This window comes from Puntigrus tetrazona, chromosome 9 (genome assembly GCF_018831695.1).
Source record: "Puntigrus tetrazona isolate hp1 chromosome 9, ASM1883169v1, whole genome shotgun sequence".
Classification (NCBI taxonomy): domain Eukaryota; kingdom Metazoa; phylum Chordata; class Actinopteri; order Cypriniformes; family Cyprinidae; genus Puntigrus; species Puntigrus tetrazona.
The window spans coordinates 6,116,625-6,144,190 of NC_056707.1; the positions used below are offsets into that span (position 1 = coordinate 6,116,625).

A 27,566-nucleotide genomic window follows, 5' to 3' on the forward strand; every position below is an offset into this window, starting at 1 on the left:
GTTATCAAATGGTCCAGTCGTTATAACACAAATTAGTTTCACGTTTATTTCCCGTTGGCCTCACATGTCAAGGCCGGACAGCAGAGTCTCTATGGACCCAGTGGGAGATATGAACTGTGTCCAGACATCTGTGAGGCTGTTTTTTCCCTATAAACATCATTCATGAACACATACATCAAACTGAGTACTACACAAAAAGTGGAAAAGCGCTAAAGTAAGATGCTGACAGACGCTGGAAGCAGCAATTTTTGACAGTGCTTTTGTATGGAATACATATTACATATTACCTTGTGCCAAGTTTGCTACCACTTTATATTTTAAATTTACGACTAACAGAACAAAGCATTTCAACCACGTGATCAGTATAACAACGTGAATCCTGTTATGCATTTAAAACTATAAATTACTGGTAAAAACTGACTTACTCATAACAGAATGTCAAACTAAAGAGATATATGACTATTCATGTGCGTCAGAAACGCAAACAGGTAGTGTTTGTCTGTGATTCCTTCCCTTCTATGTTTTTTCATTTATGTTTAACAAAAGGAAAAAATGTCTTGTGGAATGAGTGCCTTATACCTTTAGCAGCCTTGACACTTATTATATGACTCAACTAAACAATCAAACCCCTTTTCCTGAACCTGTACAATGCAGGAAAAAAGAGAACTGGACTGACATCTCAAGTCATACTCGCAAGGCCCTTCATATCCTGATGTTTGCTAAAGAATGTATTTCCTCTCTCCCCCACCCTCCCTAAGGAGCATTATTTTCACCGCAAAAAAGACGAAAGGTTACAGATATAGTGAAGTAGCAAACACTTCTTGTACAGCCTGATGCTCTGTCAAGCACCTATGATTTAATAAAGGACTGCACTGTAATATATATATATATATACTAAAAATTAAGTCATCCTGTTGAGTTCAATACAACTTAAACTAATGTTTAAAGTTTAATATACATGCACTTTCAAATTTGATCTTGATATAAAAATATGTTTGTGTTAGTTTGAAAGTGTTGCACAAGCAAATACCAATATTCTTTATTACTTATCCATTGAAATATTGGGTTTTATCTCTTGAATGCAAGCGCGAGATTAGATCACAAATTAGTATATTTCATGACAAAATTTCCACTGGTTCTGTATTTTGGATTGTGCATATATATCGGTGAAATCAAATCCATTACAGTGGCGTAGGATGGATTAAGATTGTCTAAAAGGATGAAACTTACCCTCGCACCCTTTTCAGGAAAGCACTGACACCCTCCGCTGCAGTCTCTCCCGCCACATGGTCCACCGCTCTTCTTCACTCCCTGAGGAAGAGAGAAAAAAAAAAGACAATGGTAAGATGGCACATTTAAAGATAGTTGGGTTATGTGCTTATTCGATGCCAACAGATGTTATGGCATGCAAAATCACAAAGTGTATTTGATTTATAGCATATTTCACTTTGTAAATAACAAGAATGCTGAACGTTGTGATGTAGGGCCAGAGGCTCTCACAGTGCTGTCGGTTTTTTTTAATGTGGTAGCTTGATGTGAATCCCCATCATGTTCCAGACACTCTAATGACTCACGGTCAAACTATGACACCCAATAAACCATCCTTCTTTTTTATGCGAGACAGACAATGACAGACATTTTCAAAAATATTAATTGGTAAGGTTTTATAAAGTCTTACTAAACCAACCCAACTACTTACGTTACAAAAAAACACCAACCACTTACAGAATCTCCCATTTTTATTTTGGAAGAAAATAAGCAATTGGTGGATTGTCCTTGTGTTATATATAAATCACATTAAAGCTTTTACCATACACTTGTCATTTATTTTGAATACTTCAAGATATTCTTTCTGACATTAATTCATTGTAATAATCTTTTGTACACACAAGGACTCTGACAATATACATATATTACATAGCTGGACTACATAGTTTGAACTTAGTGCCAACCAAAGCATATCATTGTAAAGAAAAGTTAATTTCTAACTTGTGACGTGCATTAACTGTAGGAATTCAGCTTAGGGGGTCTGTAAATGAATGGCACTAATGAATGCAGCTAATGAACACATGACTTATTTTTTCTTTTTGTGAGGGGACCTTATTTGTCAGAGGGTTTCATTCTATGAGGGCAGAACGTCTGCTCACACCTACACACTGATCCCACAGACTGCTGAAACAGCCCTATGTGTCCATGGAACGCATAAGACCAAGACAAAACTGTCTGCTTTTTTTCACCGCTGTCAGACAAAGTGATTCAGAGACATTTTTCCCTGTTCGTCTGACATGAGATGCTTTGCAAGCAACAAAGGCCACATTGAGCCTCCTGCCTCAAGTCACAAAGAATTCTTTTAAAGGAGACCTCGGACAGAAGAAACATAAAGTTGCATGTCCTTCCTTTCAAATATTCGTAATGCAGAGCCCAGATTTAAAATCAAATTAAAGAATTAAAAATGTACTATTTATCAAATACGTGAAATACTAAGAGGATGGTGTAACAGCCTAATATCAAACAAATGGTAGCTGTATGTGTACTGCTATTAACGGTCTTCTTTTAAACAATGCATGCAGATGACTCCATAGGGAAGCATTGTTTTATAAAAGGTGGGAAAGATGAAGAACTAAAGAGTAGCACAAACGTCATGGCAGCCTAAACAATGAGTTTAAGACAGGCCAGTTTCAGTTTATTGCTAAATAGTTGATGATTATAGCAGATGATGAGAGGAGTATTGTGTTCTATCCTGTTCCACCCCACGCTTTCCCCACAAAAACGTCCTTTTCCACCGCTACCTGGAAAAGCATTTCCCCGAAAAGCCCGAGACAAAGATCACCTGATTAGCATTTGTTCACTCGCAACACAAGTTGTGAAAAAAGGTCTTGAGTATGCGCTCAAGAGTGTGTTTTTTCGTCCATGGAAATAGGAGGTTTTCCAAATCGAACCACTAGAGGACAAAGGGTAATGAGTAACAACTCTGAATCATAACAGAGAAAGGAGCTCAGTTTCCTGCCAGGAGCTGAGAATAAAGCATGATGATTTTAACATACTAATCATGCAATGCGGTCTTCAGTGTCACATGGTTTTCCAGAAATCAGTCTAACATGTTGATGTGCTGCTCAAGAGCAATTTCTTATTTTTATCAACGTTGAAAAAGTTACTGCTTCATATTTTGGTAGAAACGCACAAAGTGAACCGTTTACCTTTAAACAAAACAAAATAAAAAAAACTTTTCACAATGAAGTCCCTTTACATTTAAAAGTGAACAATAAATTTATTTCCCACTAAGAGTGATGTTCTGATGTCTAAATGTTCTTTGGGCTAAAGCCAAGCCCGCATGGTACGAAACACTTGGCGCAGTCTGTTCAGCTCTTACAGGAAGGTCAGAAGTCTGTCTGTTAGGCCATTGGCTATGTCTAAAACAAAAAAAAACAAAAAAAAAAAAAACAGACAAAAAAAACAGACTAAACATAGAGAGCAAAAACACAGATGCAGATTTGTTACTGCACAGGCGAGAAATGTCCCAGACAACACTGACCACTAAAGCAACAATGAAACTAGACAACAGAGGCATAGATTAATGAAAACCGAACTGCAATCGTCTAACTATGAAGCTCGAAGCCACACTCACGAAATCGTGCACACTGTTTTTATACAAAACCACCCACCTGCCACTTCACCTTTAAGTCTATTTCACATCCTGTAGAAATGTCTATATCAACCAAACCATACAGAGCTGTAGTGTGAAAGCATGTTATGTACTTCAGAGTTCTCAACTGTCAAGACATATTTATGATACATATTTCAAAGGCATCTTGTTGTTATGTAGTAGGAAGCTGAATGTTCAATAGGCCTCATTCATTCAAAGACATTTTAAGCCTCCTTAAATAAGAGACAGAGAGAAGTCTATGTTCCATTCCAGAGCCCTGACTTCAGCATGAAACTATCTGCATTCATCTGCAAAGATCTTTCAACAATTATGCCCAAATTACATATAATCAGTCTATTTAATAGCTGAATTTTAACACATGCTGCAAATAATGATGTAAGGAACAACTCTTTGTTCATTTTCAAGTATTGTTATAGACTGAAGTACATTAAAAGAGACTTTAGCATACTGTGTAAAGAATATTTATTATGAGAATAAGGTAATACTTTATTTTAGTGTCTGCTAACTAGTTGCTTATTAACATGCATGTTAATAGAATATTAGCCATTTATTAGTAGTAATTACGCACATATTAATGCCTTATTCTACATCTATAATCTACCTAAACTTAACAACTACCTTACTATTACTAACCGATTATAGTTTACGCTTATATTAAATGCAATTAAGTGCAGTACAGTACAAGTGCACACAATCATAATTTTTTTCTCAAAAGGTGGTGATGTGACAGCATGCATAAAAGCATGTTTAGACTACAAATTCTCTAAGCTTAGAATTTATGAAGGAAGCACCTAGTACCAGAGAGATTAACGTGTCTTATAAATAGAAAAAAAGAGCAAGATAACAGTGATCTGTGTCTTTTTCCTATTTGAGACACAACCCGTCCCCTCCTCGAGGTTTCATATGGCCTTGTTCTATGTTCACTCTTCAGATGCATACGGCTTACTGTTACCCTGCTTCAAACATATTAATAAAGGAAAACTATTACTTTTGCGTGATGCTGCATATCAGCTAGCATAACATAAACTTTACTAAGTGCACCTTCAAGACGCAAAGGTTGTTTGAAAGCATCGTTATAAATTAGTATCAGTTACGTGGTTAAATTGCAAGCAGTTCCACTGGGTGGCCATTATAAAAGTCCACACAATTAGACATGGTTTTGTTTGATGTGTCTTGCTGGACATCACCTTTTGTGGTGTTTACAAGACAGCCTGATGACACTGTAATGACTTAAACACTGCTAGTTTACATAACTGTGCGGGCACATGGCACAAAAATGACTTCCATTCAATTTGTTTAAATGGGAAGGTGTTATTACGATAAAGAGAAAGAAACATCCATTTATGGAGGTCAGTGTTTGCCTGTATACACAAAGGCAACATGACTCATGCTGTTCTCAATGCGCCAGTCATAACTCTCTGTGGTTAACCTCAAAACCATAATTCCCACAACCATTTCAGCACTGTTGTCCAGCCTTGGCCAAACCATCGAACAGGTGTCTGGAACACGCTGGGATCCAGATGCTTCAGGCCTTTTCCTCTGGACAGTGAAATAGGCGTAAAGACTGATCAACTAAACAAATAAAAAATACAATATGTTCTTGGTTTATATTTGATTATAGGGTTTAGTCACGGTGGACGCCATGTTTAATGTACCACGGACGTATGAAGGCTGCGAGGGACAGACGGCGAGCTTTTGAGTGGATTGTAAAGATCTAATTCATGAATGTGAATTGAGGGTTAGCATAGCTCAATCTTCTTAAAGGGGCGGTAAAACTAAAACTAGAAACCACATATAATGACACCACAAAGATATCCAAGAGTATAGCCGTGTCGCTAAAATCAATATGTCGACTTCTCACAATATATGTACATGAAAAAAAGAAGCACAGCAGCTGGATTGAACTGGTTTAAGCTGGTCTTTAGTTGGTCCTGAGCTTGTTATAATTTGGTCCTGAAAATAGCACAGTTCTATGATGCCATATTAGTTATTTACAGCAATTAACTGAGATTAATTTGGTCTAATTTGAAGTAATAATTTATTAGAGTTATAAGTTATAACTCCACAAGCAGTGCTATGTCATGTCTATTATTGAACCAACATGGCTTACACAAGGGATGTATGAGAAAAGTTGTTAGCTAGTAGATTTCTTTAACAATGCACCATATTATGGTAGCCAAGCAGCAAGTTACCGTCATTGCATGTGATACAGACAGCAGATTTTTAGGTGATTTAGGCAAAAACTGCCTTTAGTTATTTTTTCCCTGAACCATTAGCCAATATTCTACACAATAAATAAAGAAAATAAGGCTTCCTCTGTGAACACTGCAAAATACCGTAGGGGTTGCAGTTTGAAAAAAAAAAAAAAAAAATGTGCTAATGGCTGTTCTCAGATGACAGCCTCATGAGAGAGAATTGGGACATCCTTCCTGTTATAAAAGTTTTAGGCAACCAGAACTGAATTCTTAGTTGTTTTTCTTTTTTCCAGACATTTTAAAGTGCAGTTTGTTCTTGTTCAGTATGTGCAATGTATTACACATCCAGCTTCTGTTAAGAAAAAAGCCACCGAAATAGCATCATGAAATAATTTCTTGAAATAATCTATAGATATCAAGTGTATGGTTATCATTTGAAGTTGTAAGGTAGGCCTGTATTAAAGTTATTGCCATGTGATACCACCACCGGCATCACACGGTACTTTTTTGTGAAGGTCATTTTCTATCTTTTACAATTACTTCAGATTAAGGAGTATTTCCAGTGTTAAGAAATTATGAAAAAAGGAAATGAGTTTTCCAGCTATTTAGATTTTCTTGCATCGTTGTAAAAACATACATTGCAGACACCATTTGCGTTAAAGCTACTGAATATTACTGTAAACATAAAATATTGACATTTTTGTAAATGGTCTCAAAGTGATTGAAGACAATGAAATAGAATCTCAGTTTAAAGACATAAAACAACATTGAGGTGAAATATAAACACAATAGTCCACTTTTGAAACCTTCTCTCATATACACTACAAAGCTGTGGATGATGATGAGGGCTGATGTTTGATGTCTGAGCGCGTATGAAGCCACTTGTGGCTTTAAATTCAGCCAGAATTAAACTGGAGCTGTACCCTGACTCAATCGTTGATTGAAGGGAGATGTTTTGTAACTGAATAAGACTTCTAACTATTCAGCTGTCTGCTTGAACAGTGACCCTAGTCAAGAACCTCAGATCACTTTAAAGCTTTCTGACTTTCTGCACTCTGTTGACCTTTCACCTTAGCTGTGCTCTCGTCTCGGCTTGAGAGCCTGATTAGAAAGATGATAGAAGACAAGAGTGTGTGTGTATGTGTTTCTATGTTGCTTGTTGAAACAAAGATAGATGCTCACATCATCCACACATGTACCAGACACTGTCCTTTCCTTCAGTAACATCAAAAACAAGACACTGTATACAATTTGCAACCATTTTTACAGTAAATCAGTTTGTCTGGCAACAGATGGTGTAGTTCACAGCTTACTTATAATTCAGCCCAGGACGAAAGCTGTTCCTGAACAACACTATCATTATATGGCCCACATGAACCGCAGACAAACTTCCCTCTGAAGCACCACGATTTCTCTCCAATTTACATTTCTGTAAGTCTTTCTGCCATCCTTCTGCTTTCTTCAATTATTTATTTCTTCAATCTTTTTTTCCTCTCTTTGGTAATAAGGGGTAAAGCACCTGCCCCCTCAGGTGTTCACACCCCACAATTGTCAAGAGTAGCTTTATGTTGCTTGTCAATAAAACAAGTAATAAATACCCATTTTCTTAAAAAGGATGACTACATGAGTAATTTAAACATGAGACCAATTTTTAGCAAAATTACAATCCTAAATGTGAAGCTTTTACATATTTCATATAAAAATTTAACTCTTCAGTTAAAACTTTTCATATTTTATTCCTTTTATTAGAGCAGAAATATCATTTTAAGGCTTTAAAATGATTAAAAACTACAAAATTGTATATAACTTTACAGCAAGGTAAAAATAGCAAGGTATTTTTTCCACATCACATTAACACACTTTTTGTTTGAACAGTGTGGTATACTACTGGAACCGATCTGATCCTATACCAAAAACTGGTAGTATCTGCCAATAGCAATCTAATCCGATACCAGCGCAGTTTTGTTTGTTTTTTTTTTAAATCAAAGTAGAATTTCTTTACTTATCTGTGTTGACCTGGTTGTCACTCTTTTGTGTATTAAACACAATCTACTACATAGAATACTATTATAAACTTTGGTCAGTGGATTATACTTCAGCTAAAGATTCTCTAGAAAAATCACAGGTGCACAGTAATTCTATAATATCTAGTAATACTTGCGCAGCCCTGAGCTGGTATAAAAAAGGTCAAAGTACAAAGGGAAGAGATATTGATTATGGATTAAACCTCTCTTACTGTGCGCTCTTGAAGAGAGTTTAATCGTTCTGACTGTAGTAACCGAATGAGACACAGAGTTTGAATACTGAATGGAGGATGAAAAACGCAGCGGAGAGAAGAGTTTGTGAAATTTAATGAATTAAATATTCATCTGTACCTCACATTAAACTATGGAAATGCTTGAAATAAACTTGAAATACAGTGCACAAAAATTCATGGTGCTTTAAAATGTTTTTTTGTGCTTTCATGGGGCTTAACAATAACACAGAATAGTGTATGCACAATATCAGATTTGGATCGGTCTCATCTCACCGATATCCAGTCCGCAGAAAATGAGGGTATCGGAGCTGATCCTGATAAAGGTTCAACAGATTGTAGACGATCCGTGATCTTTACGGACCAGTAACAACACAACAGCTTTAACAAAGATTAATCTGTATTTAACTCATGCAGTAAGTATTTTGTGTTGTTTTACACTTAATTATTACTTTTTTGCATCTGAATACTATTATTAGTGTATTTATTTAGCCTATAATTTTGTTCATCTATGCTTGTTATTTGTGCAATTTGTTCTTGTTGTATTAGTGACTTTAGCAGTTATTCTAGTAGCTAGTTTCAGATGGCTTATAGAAATCCTTAAAGTAAGCTTTTTAGTAATAAATGATTTGTTTTTCTTTTTTTTTGATGATCCAAAAAAATCTTGTATGATCCGAACCATGGGTTTCGCGATCGTTTGCTCCACTAGACCCTCAGTATCAGATCAGCGCGTCCCTAATATGGTTAGAGTTTTATTATTTTCTTTATTTCTCACTATTAACCAATCGTTAACTATGACTTCTGCCACAATAAAAAAATAATTTGAAAAATATTGCATGATACGTCTGCGTTCGATTTTTTCAGTATAGGTGGAGATACAAAGTGGACAGGTTCAGAAGAAGAAGCCTGATGGACGGAGCTGGAGGAGGCATCCATACCACACGCCAATTACAGGATCTTTATAATGAGTTGCGGTGGGAGTGGAATGTGACCTGTGTGTACGCATGTGCATGTGTGTGTGAGTGTGTGTGCGTGTGCTCGAGTGTGAGCCTCACACAGGTCAGTGGGAGTTCAGTAGGACTGTGCTGTTTCACATGTCTGAGGGAGTGCTAGCAGCAGCTGGGCTGTAAAGCTCAGAATACCAGCACGCTTTATGAGTTTTTCAAGATTTCTCCACAACCTCCTGCTGATTCACATATGTTCTCGTGTAATATAATGGATGATACTGCGTGATAGGAATTGACCACACACACAAACAAGCTATCATGACTGGCCCTGCATGCTTGTGTCTATTATTAAGCGCACATGTGACATGAGGTTAGCCTGTGTCCTCTGGTTTTGGGGCACTGAAGGTGCAACGACTTAATTATGGCTCAGTTTGTCACAGTTTTACTTAGGGGTGTATCGATATTTGAATGAGCAGAAAAACTCATACCACCCACGATACGTAATTGCAATACTCTCTTGGCTCACCCCCAGCAGAGAAACTTCAAAAAATGGTTTGTATAGCTTGAATCGCTCTAAAAATGAAAGAAAAGAAGCCACTAAGCACAACATGTGAAGAACAAATCTGTCATATAAGCTACACAAAACTATAATAGAGAGCATGACTCTAAAATATGCCATGTTTCAGCGAGTTGTTATGGAAAGAATGAGTCCACGGAGTTATATACTGTCTGCATACAAAAGCGAATGCGTGAGAAGAATATTAAAAGAGCACGCTAGAGTCCTGGTAAAATAAATCTATGGAGAAACCCTAAACCGTTGCTCCAAAACTGTGAACCAAACTGTGCCATGACTCTCACGTAACGCTGCTGCAGGCATTGAGGAAATGTTTAACAGCTTTTAATCAAGGAAATACTGGGAATAATCACAACAGGAGCTTGAGCAAGCCAATAGAGAGAACTGAACAGATTTGGGCTTATAAACTCAGCATATCCAGGGACAGACAGGTGTGGAGAATCAACTAATGATCATACTAAACAAGGACAGGAAAGTGACCAAATAAGGCAAAACAGGAACTGAAACGCATGACAAAACAGGTCAGATACTGACAGTTACATCCATAGTTTTACTGTGCAATGAATTTGCATGAAAGTAAATGCACCCATGTTTACCCTGTGACTTTTTTAATGGCATGTGCACAGCAGGCCAACTACAGGATATGTGCTGATTGACATGATACAGAGGCAAAGTAAAAATACTGAAGGAGCCTTTTTTTAGAGTTACATTCTAAACTGTATTCCTCACTCTTATTTATGTGGCTAGCAAATGCTTACAAACTATAAAAAAACTTCAGCTCTTACATAACCCACCCAAATCTCTCCTGAAATACCCTTCTCTCTCTCTCTATGTATATATATATATATGTGTGTGTGTGTGTGTGTTTGCGCGTGTATATATGTTGTGCGTGTATATATGTATGTATATTTATGTATGTATAAGAGATCAGTGATCTGAGTGATCTCATTCGCATTCAGTGAATTTTTATTTCTGATGCAGACTGTAGCCTGATATTATATCTTATCAGGGGCTCAGAGGACCTGCCTCTACTGAGACTGTGTGCCAGCATCCCATCTAGACAGAGATAAAGACAGGGAGTAGAGGATAGAAAAAAGGAAGTAGATGGCCCCTATCAGTGCACTCTGGGTAACCATAAACCATGAGGAAAAAAAAGAGTATAAAGAGGATCAGAGTCAGGCAATGTGCATTTATGATTATGTGGGTGTGTTATGTCTACAATGACTGATTGCATTGATCTAATTATTCTTCACAAAATGCCCAGTCTGTGCCAGGTACCCAATATCCACATAACACAAGCTCATAACAAAACTGACATGCAGGCATGTACAGACACACGCAGGTGGAGATAATCTTTGTTATGAATTTAACGGAACGGGACCATCTTCTCAAAACCAGACATATAGCAGGAGTCATATCTTAGAAATAGAGAGATCATAAAAACATTACACACTTCTTTTCAAATAAGAGGGATTTCCCAGTTCTCACTGGTTGAGGTTGCTGTGCTCAACAGTGGTTTGGGGGTTCCCTTCTGGAAGTGGGATTTTTGAGTAAAATAAAATTATTATTATGAACTTGAAATGAACTCGGTACTGGCCAAGTTATAAAATAAGAATTATAGTTTATACAATGAAAGTCTTCTGACAAGATGTTTGCTGAATGACAAGACTAGTAAAACCTTGAATGATATACACAGCATTAATGTGAAACAATTTACCAACAGACAAACTTGATGAACAGCGCTGACCATCAAATCTGCTGTGTTTCCAATGTATATCAGAATGGATGTATGCTCCTGCTGCCCTGTATCTTGCTCTCTGATTGTAGGTCATCTCCAATGTATTTTTTCATCAGAACTCAGTTCACACAGCAGAATTTTGAATTGCCAACAGGTCCAGATTTTTAGCACATTCTCATTCACCATTGATGGAAGATGATATATTTGGCATGTTATATATGTAGACCAATTCAAAATTCCGCTAAACCTGCGAGTGAGAGAGACCTCAAACCACTGCACATTTTTCATGTCTGCCTTATTAAAATTCCAATTTAAGTCTTGCAATCTCTACTAATGAGATGAGTTGACCTGAAACAGCTAATCAAAACCTTAAACTTTATTTACAGCAGTAAATGTTTGTAGGTATGGTATTTGGGGTAAAGAGTGCTCCTGGTGTTGGGGCTAAAGGCACAGCAATAGAAGGCTGACTTTTTTCATTTGCTGACATGACATGGTTAGACTCAGATAATAAATGCCATACATTATGTTGGGTGCACCTTTTAGAGATTTACCCGTGTGTGGGGTTAAGCTCCACTTACCAGCTCCTACATTTACATAAAGATTTTTAAACTTCTTTTCACACAATATATGTTGCTCTATTAATGTTCAATATATATATTTCTTGCAGTTTTTGCTATACGGAGAAAAACAACATTTCGGGTTAAATGCAATCTGTGTGTGAAGGAGAGTAGCAATAACTTTATAATTCATAGATTAAGGGGTATAAAGGCATAGATTAAGGGGTATGAAGACTGGTCATACGACAAAAGTGAATAAGTGCTGAAAAAAAAACAGCCAGCGGACGGAAACTATGGACATTCCTTTGGCCCTCTCATGTGAGCAGCTGTGGCCCGTACACAGGATATGCAGCTTGTAAGACTTAGCTCCAAAGGCAAGTTTCTGGAAACCCAGTTTTATCCAAAATGAACTGAAGAGGAGCTGCTAATGGATTTATTTAGTAGAGACAACCTATGCAAAGAAACCAAAAACAGCTTGTTGTATGTGGATGAGTTAACATAAATCAAACAATTCATGACAATAAGGTACCGAGGTTAAATTTGTTCAGTATAGTTTAATATGCAGAGACGAGTAAATGTAAGCCATATTAGTTTAGTTTCCCCCAAAAGAGCAAACGCTATCAATGCCTCACTATTATATATTAGAATTAATAGAGAACGGTTTCCAGATGTGTGATATCCATCCAGAAGAAACTATATGGAGATAAGCAGAGGAAATGGACACTGATATAGTTTTATTCCCAGTTGTTGCTCTGAGGGACAATTAGAATTGCTCTGGTAAATAAAACATTTCATAGAAATCCTTCAAGGAATTAAAGATGAATGAAAGAAGGAGTGATAGAGATAGATAGACCAGATAAACAGAGTGCTGGGGGAGACAGATTGGAGAAATCTGAAAGGGAGTATGGACAGGACTGGGATGTCGCAGGAAGAAACAAATTAGAAAGGCTGCCAAACTTAATGACTCTGAGCACTTACAGATTGTGGAAGAATTGTTAATACGTCCCCACAGATATGCTCTCTACTTATGTATGATTACATTCGATTGATTTATTTATTTATTTTAATCTTAAGTTTCCCATGTGAAGTCATCATAAAGCATAAGTGAATCATAGTTTGTAGTGGTGTCTTGATCAGGCTGTGTTACCAAGTCAACAGCTCAATTAAAAAATGCAATGTAGCACGCATTATCACATGACCTCACTACATGCATTTGAAATGTTTACTGCTGCGTTGTGTATACCGCTTCATATATTATTTAAAAATAAACAGTAGAGTGTATATAGAATGCAGAGATGGATATGCTTACTACTCAAACACGGCCTTAGTCTCAGCCAGACAGTACACTGAACAGGTGCCAAGCATTATGAGTCAATCTTTTGGTCAGACTGTGAGAAAGGAGTTGTAAAGGTCTTCTGAGCAATACCACAAAGAAAATAAACATTCCTATCTGGAGACATTCTTTTTAACTACCGGCTGACGAACCAAAAACATAGTGATTCACATTCCTAAAGAAAATATGAAGAGTAGATGGTTAATGACCAAAAAGCCCTTCTTCAATGTCTGATAATGTCTCCCTAACATGACTCAGGTCCCTCTATAAATATAACTATAAAGTCTCTCTCTCTCTCTCTCTCTCTCTCTCTCTCTCACTTTTGCCTATTTTGGCATTGAATAGGAAAAAGGAAAAACATCTAAAGAGAAAAACCAGTAGCTTAAAATGTGGTAACACTTTCTATGAAGCCCACAATTACAATATATTACAAGAGTATACTTAAGGCATTACAAAGAATACAAAATACATTATAAATAACTTTATAATATGTTGCATAATCTCATGGATATTCATAAGAACAGTTTTTAATGTGTTTGTGGTGATAGCTTTTAAGAGTATGATCACTTATAACACACAGTGAGCACAGTTCATACACTAAAGTTACAATGGATTATATTTCATTGTTATAATGCATTATAAGTCTCACATCTTGCCATTTTACTTATGTTACTTTACTTAAAGTGGACAAATGGCACTTCTACGTAATAATGATAACAAAACCATTTTATTTTCAAACAGCCATAAGATCAGATGCCTATGATGAAGGGAGGGTTGGGTTGTCTTTGATTCACTTAGTTTTGTTGTGGCCATGAGATATTACTTAGAAGGAACGTCATATTAATATCATATGTGATATTATGCTGTGGCCACGAGATCGTTTGGTCAAGGTAATGACATCCTTATGTCGTGGTCTCGAGATGCTATGTTGAGGGAACAACATCCATTTCTCGTGGCCACGACTTCTTATGTTGAGGCATCGACATATATTTCTTGTGGTCTCATGGCTTATTTCATAATATCTTTTATTTTGTTATAATATAAATTATTATATTCACCACAGGCTACTGGACTCTAGGCTACTGCAAGCGGCGTAAACTTCATTCATATTAAGTTTATCATGAATAAATGTTACATAAAGTCAATAAACTAGGCCAACAAGAAAACATTTTTATGCATCCTACAGTCTTGTTATTATTATTACTATTAATATTATTATTATCATCTTCATTATTATCATTAGCCTATTATTACATTTGCATTTCACAGCACTTTATAAGTGCGCTGTCCAGTGATTGGTGCTAAAAGTGCATTCAGCGTGAAAGGCACGAACAAAGTTAAAAAAAAGTAAGGTGCTATTTGCTATGAAATACGTTTTCCCCCCTTAAATTTTGTTTTTAGCAATTTTAGTATTTTTCCCAAATATCATTTTTCATTCATTTTCTCCATGTATTCATCCAAAATTCAAAATTCTGCGTCATTCTGTATTATACAGTAAATTCCATTTTTATGTCTGGATTCTGCAATTCCATACATGTTTTCTGCATGTTTCATAGGTTACTGTTGACACATCACAAGTGCAATGCTGTACCAGGTGGGCTACCAAGCAACTTTACTATGTTAGAAAGGCCATATGCATGGATCAGATAGTGTGGTATAAATGTCAAAATGTATTACTTTACAAATCGTGCACTATGGTAAAAGTGTTTTGAGATCACAACATAGTATTGCACATGCAGAAATTAATGTAGATAGCATCTTTTTGTTGAAACAAACACCTACAGAATAGATATTTATTGCTGTGTTAGGTTCAGAAACAATTATCGCTGCTTTAAATATGCTCTATTACAAATGTGTTGCAAATCAGACATTTTTTTTCAGGAGGTATATTCATATCGGGACATTAATGCAACTCTTGAAAATGTTACCTCTCTAAAGACAAGCAACATGATCAGTTTTGCATTGGCAGAGTAGGAAAAATGAGAGAGCAAAGTCTTAGAAATCATGAATGAAGACAGAGCAGCAAGCAGGCTATAAAAGGAAATGAGAGAGAACAGCACTGGACACCCGGACTATTTAGCATTGTGAAATCTCCACATGCCTTTGTCTAAACTCCTTGGGTGCAAAGAAGGAGCAGATGTCCTCAGGTCTACTATACAGCACACTGAAAATGAGAGGTTTGTGACTAACATGAAATGTTCTGGTTGTGTTGAGTCTACATTTTGCGCATTACTGTGTTTTTACACTGCTGCGATCAAGAGCTTGCTGAAATTAGTTCAAATATCTTACCTTAAAAAGGGATGTCTGGGATGTCACATTCAAAAAGAAGTTCAAATCAACCATTTAAAGGCACAACTGACCCGAAAACAAAAATTCTGTTATTCCCCCTCCTGCGAATCTAAGCAAGCATGTTGTTATATTTCTGTAGAAGTTCTTTTCTAGAGGTTCTTGCAGCGCTTTTTCATATAATTTAGTTTCTTTCAATTAGTTTCTTCAGTAGCAAATCAGCACAGTAATTGTTTCTAAAGGATAATGTGTCACTAGCTATGTTTCCATCCAAAGATTTGAATAAAAATAAAACAAAACTGGACTATCGCATTAAACCTTTGCGAACAAAGCACCGTTTCCATCCAATGAGCCAAAGAGAACAAAGGCACTTGCTGGTAGACTAGCACTAAATATCACTAAGAAAACTAGGAGAAGCCACTTAATAATCTTTTTTCCATATACGATAAATTCTTTGAACCTCAGCGCGAGCAGACAAACAAGATAAATGCAGTCATTGCTTTCGGAGGTGGAAGCTGCTGTTTGGGAAAGCAGTCAATTAAATAGAAATACTTTGACGACAGACTCTGCTCAGGCTTTTCTCAGAGCCCCAAGTAACAAAGTAGATGACGTGAACGAGATCGGTCCGCTACTAGTCACATTATCCCATCAATTGACTTTTTCAATCAAAAGTTTTTTTCTTATATGCGCATCTTGGCATTTCCATCCAGCATTTTTTATGAGACATTCCAAAATGTTTGTAAAAACAGGTTGGTGAAAACGGTACTGTCCCACATACGGGATTTAGAAAGTTCAGTGACTTATCACAGCTATGAAGTGTTCTTCACCACGTAATGCATATTTTAGGTTTCATACATTTAAATGCACATACGTACTAGTAAAACAACTTTGTAAAATACAAAGCTTGTAAAATACACACAGATGTGTATGGAAGCAATAATAACAATCTATTCAGATTTAATTTGATGATTTATTCTTATCACATAAAGTACACATAAAGTAAGTAACTATAAAGTTCACTCTTCATCATTCTTCACCCACTTAATATCATGTATTTCGGGAGAAATTGATGAATTTGCATGCTGTAAATCCTGTAGCACAAACAAACATGGCGACAGATCACGATCAAGATCCTTTATAAAGCTGTTTAAATGACAAAACACACTCATTTACATATTTGTGTGAATTGGAATATTAGATTGTTCATGACATGGTAAGCAAGTTAGCTTCCTAAAATGAAAAAGCAAAATTGAAAAGTTTATTTATTTATTTTTTTACTGTCTGTAGTGCCTCGGACCAATTACCAGCCAACATGAAAAGAAGAAAAGAACTCAGGAATTGGAGTTCAAAAGACTCAAAGTCAAAAAAAGTCAAAGAGAACAACTGTACGATTGAACAAGGAGAACATCCACAGGCAGAGATTTAACAGAGAAATGAGTATGTCATGTTTAAGAGCGGCCCACATCACAGTGATCCGTAGTGTAGATGAAGTAATGAGGCCTGATAAACTGTGTGGTTATCTATGGAACGAGACGTAAGTGCCCCTTTCGGTACCCCAGTCCCCCTTTCTCTCATATGTTTCACTCTAATGTGCTTTTTTTAACAACTTTAAAATTTGGAGAAGTGACAAGGGGATTTTTCAGTGCTACTGGACACAATAGGTCAGGAAGAGCAGTCAGCAACAGTTACTTTGCTGTCTTTCCAAGAAACTACATTCCATTTATGTGGCAAACTATACTCAGTGAAATGACAACCAGCATGTGATCACATGAACCATGCGGTAGAGCTATACAAGTTAACTAATGCTATCAGGGATTTTATGCACCATTAACAGACACCCATCAGTGCAGAAAATGTAAAATATTAAATGCTAAAATATTACATATAAACCTTGTGCTGTCTGAGTAAAATAGGAATATGATATTCGGTGTAACTGCATGCTTGCTTGTCTAATATTGCTAAACTAATATGACTAAGATGTTCAGCCAGATCTCACGATTATACGTAGATATTAATACATAAAATGTATGAGCACAAAATGTAAATTTTTCAAAGTTTTTGTTGATACAGAAGTGTATAATTTACTTTAAAATGTACAAATCGCTACATATTTTCTGTTAAAAAAGTTAAATATTTATGTGTATTTTATATAATTACGATTTTCGTATCAGTGCATTTTATCGTTGTATCAAGAAGCGATTTTTAGACCTCTTAACCTACTCAAACCCATCCATTTTAGCGAATATAAAAGGATTTAAAATACAGTTGACCAAAATATGCAGGAACATGGCATATATTGCAATCTGTGATGAATACAGGTGAAAGCCAATGAGCATTAGATGGAAATAAATATCCTCGAATAAAGGCTTGAATTTGGGTCTGTTCATTGCAGTCATATGGATTCGGATTTGGATTACAGCCCAATAAAATAGTTTCATTTAGTAATTATGTTGAACTTTTGGTGTATTTTATAGTTCTGTTGTCAGCCTGTCGGAGAAAATGTCTTTTGTGGCCCATTGGCAAGTAGTGCAGTAGTTTAGTAAAGGTTAAGTAGTTAAGAAGTCTTGTATAACATTATAAAGACTTTTTTGGAAATGAGCTGGCACCAGAAATCAGAACAGAACTAATTGTTTTCATTTCTTAATAATGCAATTGGAAACAAGGCTTGATTGACATTGATATGACAATTAAAAATAACAAAATGATTACAGTCAATGCTGTGATTTTATAATAAACTTGCCTTGACTAATAAGGATCCATCTTAGGTGTAGTCAATACGTCAGTTTTGTGCGTTTAATTAATGAAAATATGTACGTACTTGTAAGTTTAGATGCTAAAAAAATCAGTTTTGTACATTTTAGTTCTATTATAAAAACGTAAGTAAATGTACTTTTCATAGAACCATATTTTACGTCAAATGCATATGAATTTTCACGAGATCACGTTGAAATGTCACGTTATATAACATCCCAAAAGTGAATTACAGCTGATGCAAGTATTTGCTTCCATTACATGCAACAAACAGGCCACCGAATTGACAGATTTTGGTCCCCCTGCGTCATACAGAGTCAACCAATACCCCTCACTTGTGGAAAAATCACTGTAACACTTGGCCATTATTGCTTTATTGCTTCATTCTCGGTAGCTCTACTTAATTACATTTACATATCAAGTGTTTACTTGGAACTACGCTATACCACAGGCAAGTTCTGTAGAAACACTGAGTCACTGAGGCAGGAACATTTAGTTTTTTTCAAAAGTCCACATTCTGTGCTCAACATGTGACATTATAGTATTACATTAAAACAAGGATGTTTTCCCATGAAATGTTTAAGCATTCTGGATGGGCACACATGCACAGAAAAGCCACAAACAAGGAGGATGTTGGAGAATGTAGTAAATATTTAGGCCCATTGAGGGAATTTATCATCCAGTGTTGGAAGAGAACGCCAGTCAATTGAGATCAGCTGTGTTTCAACACACCAGTATCCATGCAATGTCTCGGTGTTGCAACCAGAGATTACGAGACATTTGCAATCACGATAAACAGGAGACGATAATAAGACGGAAATGAAAAAAGTGGTAATAAAAATAATCCTAACATTCTTAAGACAGCTGCACTTTTGAAAGTGATGTAACAAGGGCAGCGTGAGCTCTTGCGGACATTTCAGAATTGACCTCTGCTGTATGTCTTAAATCCATGCTTTAATTAATCATTTAATTTAATTTGATCCATGAAAGACAAAATGTCAAAGACAGGAAAGAGATTAAAAGTTTCTACCCTTTGCCTTGTAGTTTTAATCATTTTTTAAGACATAGTATTTATTACAGACATGATATACTTAAATATGTACTGAATGTCAGTTTAAATTTATACATTTTCAGGGCTCCAGACTAACTATTTTAACTAGGAGCACTGTGGACCCTGACTGAATTTTTTTAAGAGCACAAGTTCTTGACAAAATGTAACTGCATTACTGCCAAATGCTTTGATAATAAATAGACTTAACTCAGAAGTTACAATGTGCAGTATTCTTTTAATTTCAGAAGGATTTGACAAATATATACATTATATGAGAAAATTCATGAATAAAATGAATAAAGTTCATTTCTTGTTTATTTCATTCTTATACACATTTAACAGTAAAGCACTAAGCTTGAGTCGGGAAGCTTACAAACTTTATTTTATTAACAACAGTAACATGTGGTGTACACTAATCTATTCTGATTGTGTAGAAAATGTATATAAGTACTCTTATTAAATTTAACATTATTTTTCTACAGTATCATGTGGAGCTGACCAACAACTTGTGTGAATTAGTCTTAAATTAAAAGGATTTGCCGCATTTTACAATATGTTATAGAGGTCTCTGGTGTCCCCAGAATGTGTCTGTGACGTTCCAGCTCAAAATACCCTACAGATCATTTATTAAAAAATGTAGAAATTTTGAATGGGAGCTGGTCTCATGGCATTTCCATACCTTGGTGCGCTTTTTAGCTAGCCACGAAATAAGTACCAATAAGTACATCAGCTCAGTTTCCAAAAGAAATAAACACTAGAGGCAGTAAAACTGTAAAAAATGTTATCACCGCACATATCCAGCTTCATAACTATGGGTTTTCACGGATCAAGTTTTGCATTTGTTAACAATATTGAGTAGATTTAGGGCTGGATTTGGCGTGGGACATATTTCCATTTGATATAGCATTAACTTTTAGCGGCAGTCCCCGATAAATATTTCAATTCTGAACCGTAGCAATATGTAACTGAAGCAACGTAGTAATAAAAACGTAGTAATACTTACATATGTTAACATAATAAAAATGAGCCAGGGTTAACATATTGAACCTGTGATTTAGAGCTACTGGACATTTCTCTTTTGAACTGATGAAATGTACATAAAACGTTGTTGCCCAAATAGTGCACAGAGGTACATATATTTTATGAGACCAGGGTGTTTGAATATATAGTTAAGTTATTTGTAACAATGAAGTTGAATTTTTAGTACATTTAAAGAACTTTTCAAATAGGCTACTTAATGTGTTTTAGAATGTTAATCAAGACAACAAAATAAGTGTACTTTAAAGCACAACAAAAGCATGTTTATTAAAACAATGATTTAAAAATAAAATGTATTTTATGTTTATTAACTATTTTACTCATATAAAGTGTATCTTTTGCATTTTTGTACATGCTGCTCTTACCCAGCTTCAGGGAAAGTTCACACGATACACGAACTTCATACCAATCTAGGGTCATGAGGGTCGCTCTTTGACACAGGACATGGGTGGAGCCACTCCAACTCATTTGTGGGAACTACGGTACCCCTTCAATGTGGGCCAACTACAGTACACACTCAAACCGATGCAAACACAGAGTAGATCTAAAGAACATACATCCGTTACAAACCCAACACATCCCAAAAATGTCAAAGGCTGAGCTACTTGCAGTGTCGCTGAGAGCTCCTCAGCACAGGTCTTCCCCTCGGAACAATTTTACATCCTGCCTCGATCCCTCTAATCGAACACAATAGATTTTCCCCCAATTGTTTTGCTTTTTTGACCAAGCAGATTATTTTGGCAGGCGATGTAGCAGCGTTTTTCCTGTCCTTATCACCAACAGACATCTTTTGTGCAGTTCTGGTCCACCCATTCAAACCGTTGTGCACACACTTGCTTCACGTGCGCTCTTATCCTCGTGCACAACCTCGGGAACCACCCTGTGACCGCATCTATTTCCTCTTCCCTTATATGGTCGAAGGAATTTCCAACAGAAGACGCTGCTGATCTAAATGCAGTGCATAAATACAGTATTTTAATGCGATTGTTGTTAAAATGCTCTTTTGCAAAACGAACTAGTATATCATTATAAAACTTGGAACATTTTTAACGCGCTTATTTCACTCATTTTCCATCCAAACATAGGTCAAACAACAAGAGCCAGTAATTGACCTCATGGGGATGAAGATAATATCGTGAAATCTTCCCACACAACAAACAAAATGTGCTTCGCATTACCATTTTGTGAACTTCCCGACAATCAAAGTTTTCCATCCCTTCCCAAAATGCTTTTCTTAAAGCATTTTCATCAGGCCTAAAGGGTCAGATAACTGCTTCATCTCAACGATGACAAAAAAGACATACTCAAAGCTCTTTTCAAACAACCAACCTGCAGTGATATATCACGTCAGAGCTGTAATTAAATGAAAGCATTAAGCAATATCTGCAATTATATGGTCCAACCAGTTCCAATCGTATTTGCACCTGTTTTACCTTCATACATCTCCAGCTGGCCTCTGTTTTACATGTAAATAGCAATATCCATCTCTCACAATTACACAATAATAACCCTAAAATGATTTTTTTTTTCAGTGGTTCAACAGCAACGTTTTTGAAGCTACATTACGAACACAGTTCTGTTTTAGACGCAGTGGAGAGACACGTCTTGAGATGCATATTTACGCTTTGATTTGTACAAAAAGCATATCTTTCCATCGGGTCTGGGGACAATCGCATGCCTCCCAGTTTTCATTAAAAATATCTTAAATTGTGCTTCAAAGACGAACAAAGTTTGATTAATGACAACATTTTGGGGTGGAGTAACCCTTTTTGGGTCAACTGTGCATTTTGGCTCGACTTCAAAGACTGTGAGAGTGTGGTTATGAGTATGACCATGTAGACTTAGATCGAATATAAATTTTTGGAAAACTTCCAAAAAGTGCAAAACTGTGTGGAGGATCACGCGTAGTCTTTGCTGCCCAAGTGTGGTCACCTACAATGACCATACCCTGCAGGCCGGATCATTGCCTGTCTAAAAATAGCTTGGCCTGCATGAAACTTGAAATCACTACACTCCTTGTACCAGCATAATGCACAGCCTCAGCCTGCTGCTGTCACAAGTTTTTGATCAGGGAGGCACAAAATCTGATAAGGCTTTAGACAAGGACGCTTTTTCTTCTTCTATTCAGTGAAATCAGTTTAACTCTAAAAAAACCTTGCATATGATTTTAATACCTTGTTATAGAAAAAGAAGTATTTTTACTTAGTATTTTCAGATGCTTTTGTTCATTAAATTAGACAACACTTTTTTGAAATACACACATTTTATATAAGTTTGTATGTATGCAAGACAGTTTGATTTAATGGTCATATAATGAACAAACATCTGAAAATAGTACCTTAAAAATTCTTCCAATACAAAAGGGTCTTTGAATAATACAAAGAATATACACTATATATCATATGAATATGTAAATGTTATATAAATATAGAAATGAGCAAAATAATCAGTGTTGGGCAACGATTAGTTTTTTTCAGTGTTGTTAAAACTGTCAAACTTGCAAAAACCTTTCCCTGAATGCATTAAGACCTGAAAACCGCCATATCAAAATTAATATTTGTATCAGTAGACAACCTTGCAATGGGCCAGACTGAAATTTGAGAGCGAACCAAAGCAGAATATCACGAGAACCACTGAATGACTGTATACTTGTCTCTTAAACTGAGTCAGTGGAATTATTAGAAAGTCTAAATATTATTATAAAATCAGCTTATACAGTACGCAATGTCTTCTTCTTCACAAAACAAGGTGCCAAGGTGCATACCACGGCTAGATCTACAGCTAAAAAAATGAAGTTTCAGCTGAAGGAGTTTTTACAGGCGCCTGGCAAAGTATCAGCTCTTTTGAACTTGCTGTTTGCTGCTGGGGATGGGCTGTTGCCAGAAACACATATCAGCATGTGCATCAGGAAAAGAAAGATGTTCTCATGTCGAAGTCATCCTCAGACTCACATCATAGCACATGGAGACTGCTGTCCAATGGTAAAGCTACTACTGTTCTGTCCAGTGGAAGTCATTAATCTGTACAAAACATAATGGCAGTGTTTACGATAAACTAGTGAATAACCTAAAATCTATTCCATCCAAACCGCTGATAAAAATATACTCCACATGTAACGAATCAAATCCGTAATTTAACATCTTATGATGTGAAGAGCTGCATGTTTTTAAGGTACGAAGACATTTTATCGAGGTGTACTGTATATAACCCATAATCTTCCTCTGTCACCTGTTATCCTTTAATATCAAAATACAGCAACATATTTGTTTAAATCTTAATGTTTTAAATTTAATGTTTTGCTACTAAACTGTGCCTATTTCTCTCCTGATTCAGATAACATGTTTTATCATAGATAGACAAAAGCAATATCATAGATAGATGACCCATATTTTAGCAAGAAGCAAAAGTCTAAAGTAGAAAAATGATAGATTTTTATTGCAAACAGCATTATTCTCTTTGGAAGAAAATTGAAAAATGTATCAGCTGTTTGGACTCTCATTCTGACGGCACCCATTCACTGAAGAACATCCATTGATGAACAAGTGATGTAGTGGTACATTTCTCCAAATCGGTTTTGATGAAGAAACAAACTCATCTACATTTCTGATGGCCTAAGACTGAGTGCATTTTCACAATTTTTGATTTTTGGGTTAAAATCTTCAAGCTTGCATTCACATGCCTTCATTTTTGAGGTGCAATGGCCACATCTCAACATTCAATCCAAACCCTATGCTTGAAACCAAGTCCTATCCTACAAGTTTTCTCTTTCAATAATCCATTATACAAATTATGATGTATATAAATGTCTGTCGCTATATTTCTGTTTCATCATGAACCCAGTCTTCTTGGAAAGTTGCTTTTAAGTATTAGATTTATGGAGATTCCAGGAACTTGGATACAGTTAATGAAAAGTTTACCCCAAGGCAGCATTATTCATCTTAAACTAACACTTTTCCAAATTAACTCCACCATTAGGAGAAATCTTTGGCAAAAAATAAAAAAAGCATTTAAATAATCATAATAATATTGAACAGATGTATATAGACACATACTGTCATAACCACTCACAGACTCTGAACACATTTTCTTCATTAACTTCAGACCAGTGTTTATCTCTCACTGTGGGATGCCAGTTGGTTATATTACCACTAACAACCATACCTAATTGATGTGAGAACTTACCGCTGTGAAACAGCTACATTTCAGCCTTATAACAATGGAATGGAAATAAAACATGCATTTAATGAAGGAACATGCATACAGCAAAGATCTGTAAAAGGCAAAATATTTGCAAATTGCACACGAGAAGCTTGTAATAGAAACAAGGACACTCCCACTCATCTTCAGGGTTTGGTTTAGTGCACCGTAAATGAGACTCAGATGAGACACCACAATCAGTACTTAATCTTTCCCAATTAATATAGTGAAAATTAAAACACACACTTACTGCGTTGACCTCTGTCGTAAGGATAAGGACGGCAAAGCACAACAGAAAACACCTGCAATATAAAAAGAGTGAATCAGTATGCGTGCAAAGGAAAACTCATGCTTCTACAACAAAACGAAACTGAAGATTTTACCTTAATGTGTTCCAGTGCTGTAGATGGTTCTCACCCTCCATGCGAGCCAGAAAACAGATGAAATCTCTCCTTCTGCCCAATTCCAGTATCCTGTTACTGCATACTCAATGATCTTACAGATTTATGATCTGAAAATTACAAAGTAATTCTCACTGTTCTACGCCTATCTGAACAGCAGTGGATCCTTAGTTCATGTTCAAAGCATGCTATATATACTGGTGCCTTTGTAGATCTCATGTTTCTTTCTAATAGGTCCATCAGTTGTGTTCTCGAACATGCTACTAGCTGGATTTCATCTGGTGCAACCTGTACTTAGCTAAAAGACATCATGCACCAGTAGCAAGCATACTAACTCAAGGTGTTTAAACTAATAGCAGCGAATCGTATATTATTTAAGCTTCACAGACTTGCTAAAAAACTAGCGAACTTGTTCCAACAACACGACTACCCTTTGGCACGGTTTGCTAATGTGTCAAATAACAATACATCGACTTATTATTTAAACGCTTTTAGTTAACAGCACACCTTTGAAGCTGGATATTTGATAGTAAACCACGTCTTGTCTATTACTGAACGTGAAGCGACGGCAGAAGTTTACCTCGGATCTCGCACGCTCCGGTCTCACGCGCTCAATCCCGATGCGCTCGCGTTTAGGGAAAGTTGGTTTTCTCGCCTAAAATCCACCTCGCCAAAGCTGTTTAAAGAGAATTACCGATCTCCAAGACTTAAACTAACCTCTAACAATGTTGAAACGCGAGTGATAGTTGTTCTAAACAGGGTTGCGTTGGTGCGTATTGATGGGTGGTCGTGGTCCTGACAGGGGGTGTGGTGGGCTCTTCTACAAGACATTACTTTCAACAACGGCCACATATCGTTTAGAGCAAAGATGCAGACAAACGTATAGTTCAAGCTCGGAAAGAAGAGAGGCAAGAATCGCTTGAAACGGAGAAGAATCCGTCAGCAGCGTGTCCTTTTGGACATTATTCATAGGCGCGAAGATGCGGCTTCCATGTGTCACCGTTTTTCTTCTCGCAGTTTCTTTGAGCATAGACGAGAGTACAGCCAAGGTAAGCCCGACTAGAAACTAAGTTATGTTAAGTTATACCTGTTTTGTTACTAGGTTTGGGCATAAGGAGTTCCGTTATGTTTTAGGTCGCGCGCACAGAGAAGTGCGTATAACTTGCGCGCGACTTGCTTGCGCTCAACTTCCACTTCAGAATATTGCAACTTGACGAAGTTAAAGGCTGGCATATAACTTAAGTGTACCTAACGTCAAACCTGTCGTTAGATTTGAAACAGCACACAGCAAACCAAAATGCAATTAAGCGAACAGAAAGATATGAACAGCCACCCCGCGACTTGTGCCGTAACTAAAATCACGATTTCCCTACAGCTCTCTCGTGCATGGCCTAATTGTCGAAGGCATTATGCATAGTCACGCAATTTATAGCACGACAATTGTTTGGCAGTTTGGTAGATCCATGTGCTTTTGCTGGGTTGGATGTTTTATTAGGTTCAGCTGTTTCGCAAAGATTGTTTGGAATTTGAGGAGGTTGTTTCCGTAGATATTACTTAAGATGTCTTAGTATCTTGATATATTGTCATGAAGTGAATTTGCACTGCGGCTTTTCTATACAGTTTATATTTGCCACTCCTCTTGGTCTCTTCTGAGGGTTGTGTTACTCCTTCACCCCTGCCCCACCCTCCTATTTCAATTTCAAGGTACTTTATTGGATTTATTCTGTTTTAGAAAGACAAAACAAATAAAACCAGTGAAAATAATAAAATATGGTTCCAGTAATGTTATAAAATAAAACAGGGTTCCAGTAATACTATAATAGCAATATGCATTGTGCGGTACGGTGCAACATATTTACGTACATATGTATGCAATTACATAATATTACATAAAGACACCAGCAATGTTTCACCAGCAACACCTGCCTCTGATCTGTTTATGCCGCTTATGGAAAACCTGTCCTGAAATGAGGCATTTTTAAAGTATTTCTCTGTTGTGCTATGAAATACAAGCAGAATGTGTCACTCTGTCTCGCCTGAGCAGTGAGTCTCTGTTTTAGGAAACCATGTTTGTCTGAATCAAACTTTTCTTTGGCTAGACTGTGGGAAACAGAGGACAAACTTGGCTACTGTGTGTTGTACGCTTGTGTGCACACCGCTACGGTTAACACAAACTTTTGTAAACTTAAACTTAACCATCTGGACTTTGTTTTCTATTTGTTAAAGGCGTTTTACTGCTCATCTAAAAAAATCATTAGAACCAGGGAACGAGTTCCTCTATTTATCCAAGCCAAAATTCTCCCCTGCACGCAGTTGCATTACGACACAGATGTATATACTGAACCTGTTTTTATAGGGGGAGTGGCTGTGGATGGGTCTCAGCGGGAAGCACGTGTAGAGCTAGGATTCGGGAAGTGACAGGTGTCTGGGTGCTAAAACCTGGCGGGATGATTTATTGTTGTGACGATGATGAATACACGAAAGCCGTTGCATCTGGTGATAATGTGGATTTTCTAAATGCATGTAATCACAAATGTTGGATTAACAAACTATCACTGATACTGCGGATATTTGCAGATA

The 27,566-nt window shown here is 36.5% G+C and overlaps 1 long non-coding RNA gene across 1 annotated transcript; it reads right to left on the reverse strand.

Annotated features, from left to right (window-relative positions):
• Positions 1 to 1,226: 1,226 nt before the first annotated feature.
• Positions 1,227 to 26,058, reverse strand: LOC122351301. The gene is made up of 4 exons (XR_006251731.1): positions 25,567 to 26,058; positions 24,969 to 25,096; positions 24,836 to 24,887; positions 1,227 to 1,311 (listed from the first exon to the last, which is right to left on the reverse strand). It is a non-coding gene; the product is annotated as an uncharacterized LOC122351301 (long non-coding RNA).
• Positions 26,059 to 27,566: the final 1,508 nt, after the last annotated feature.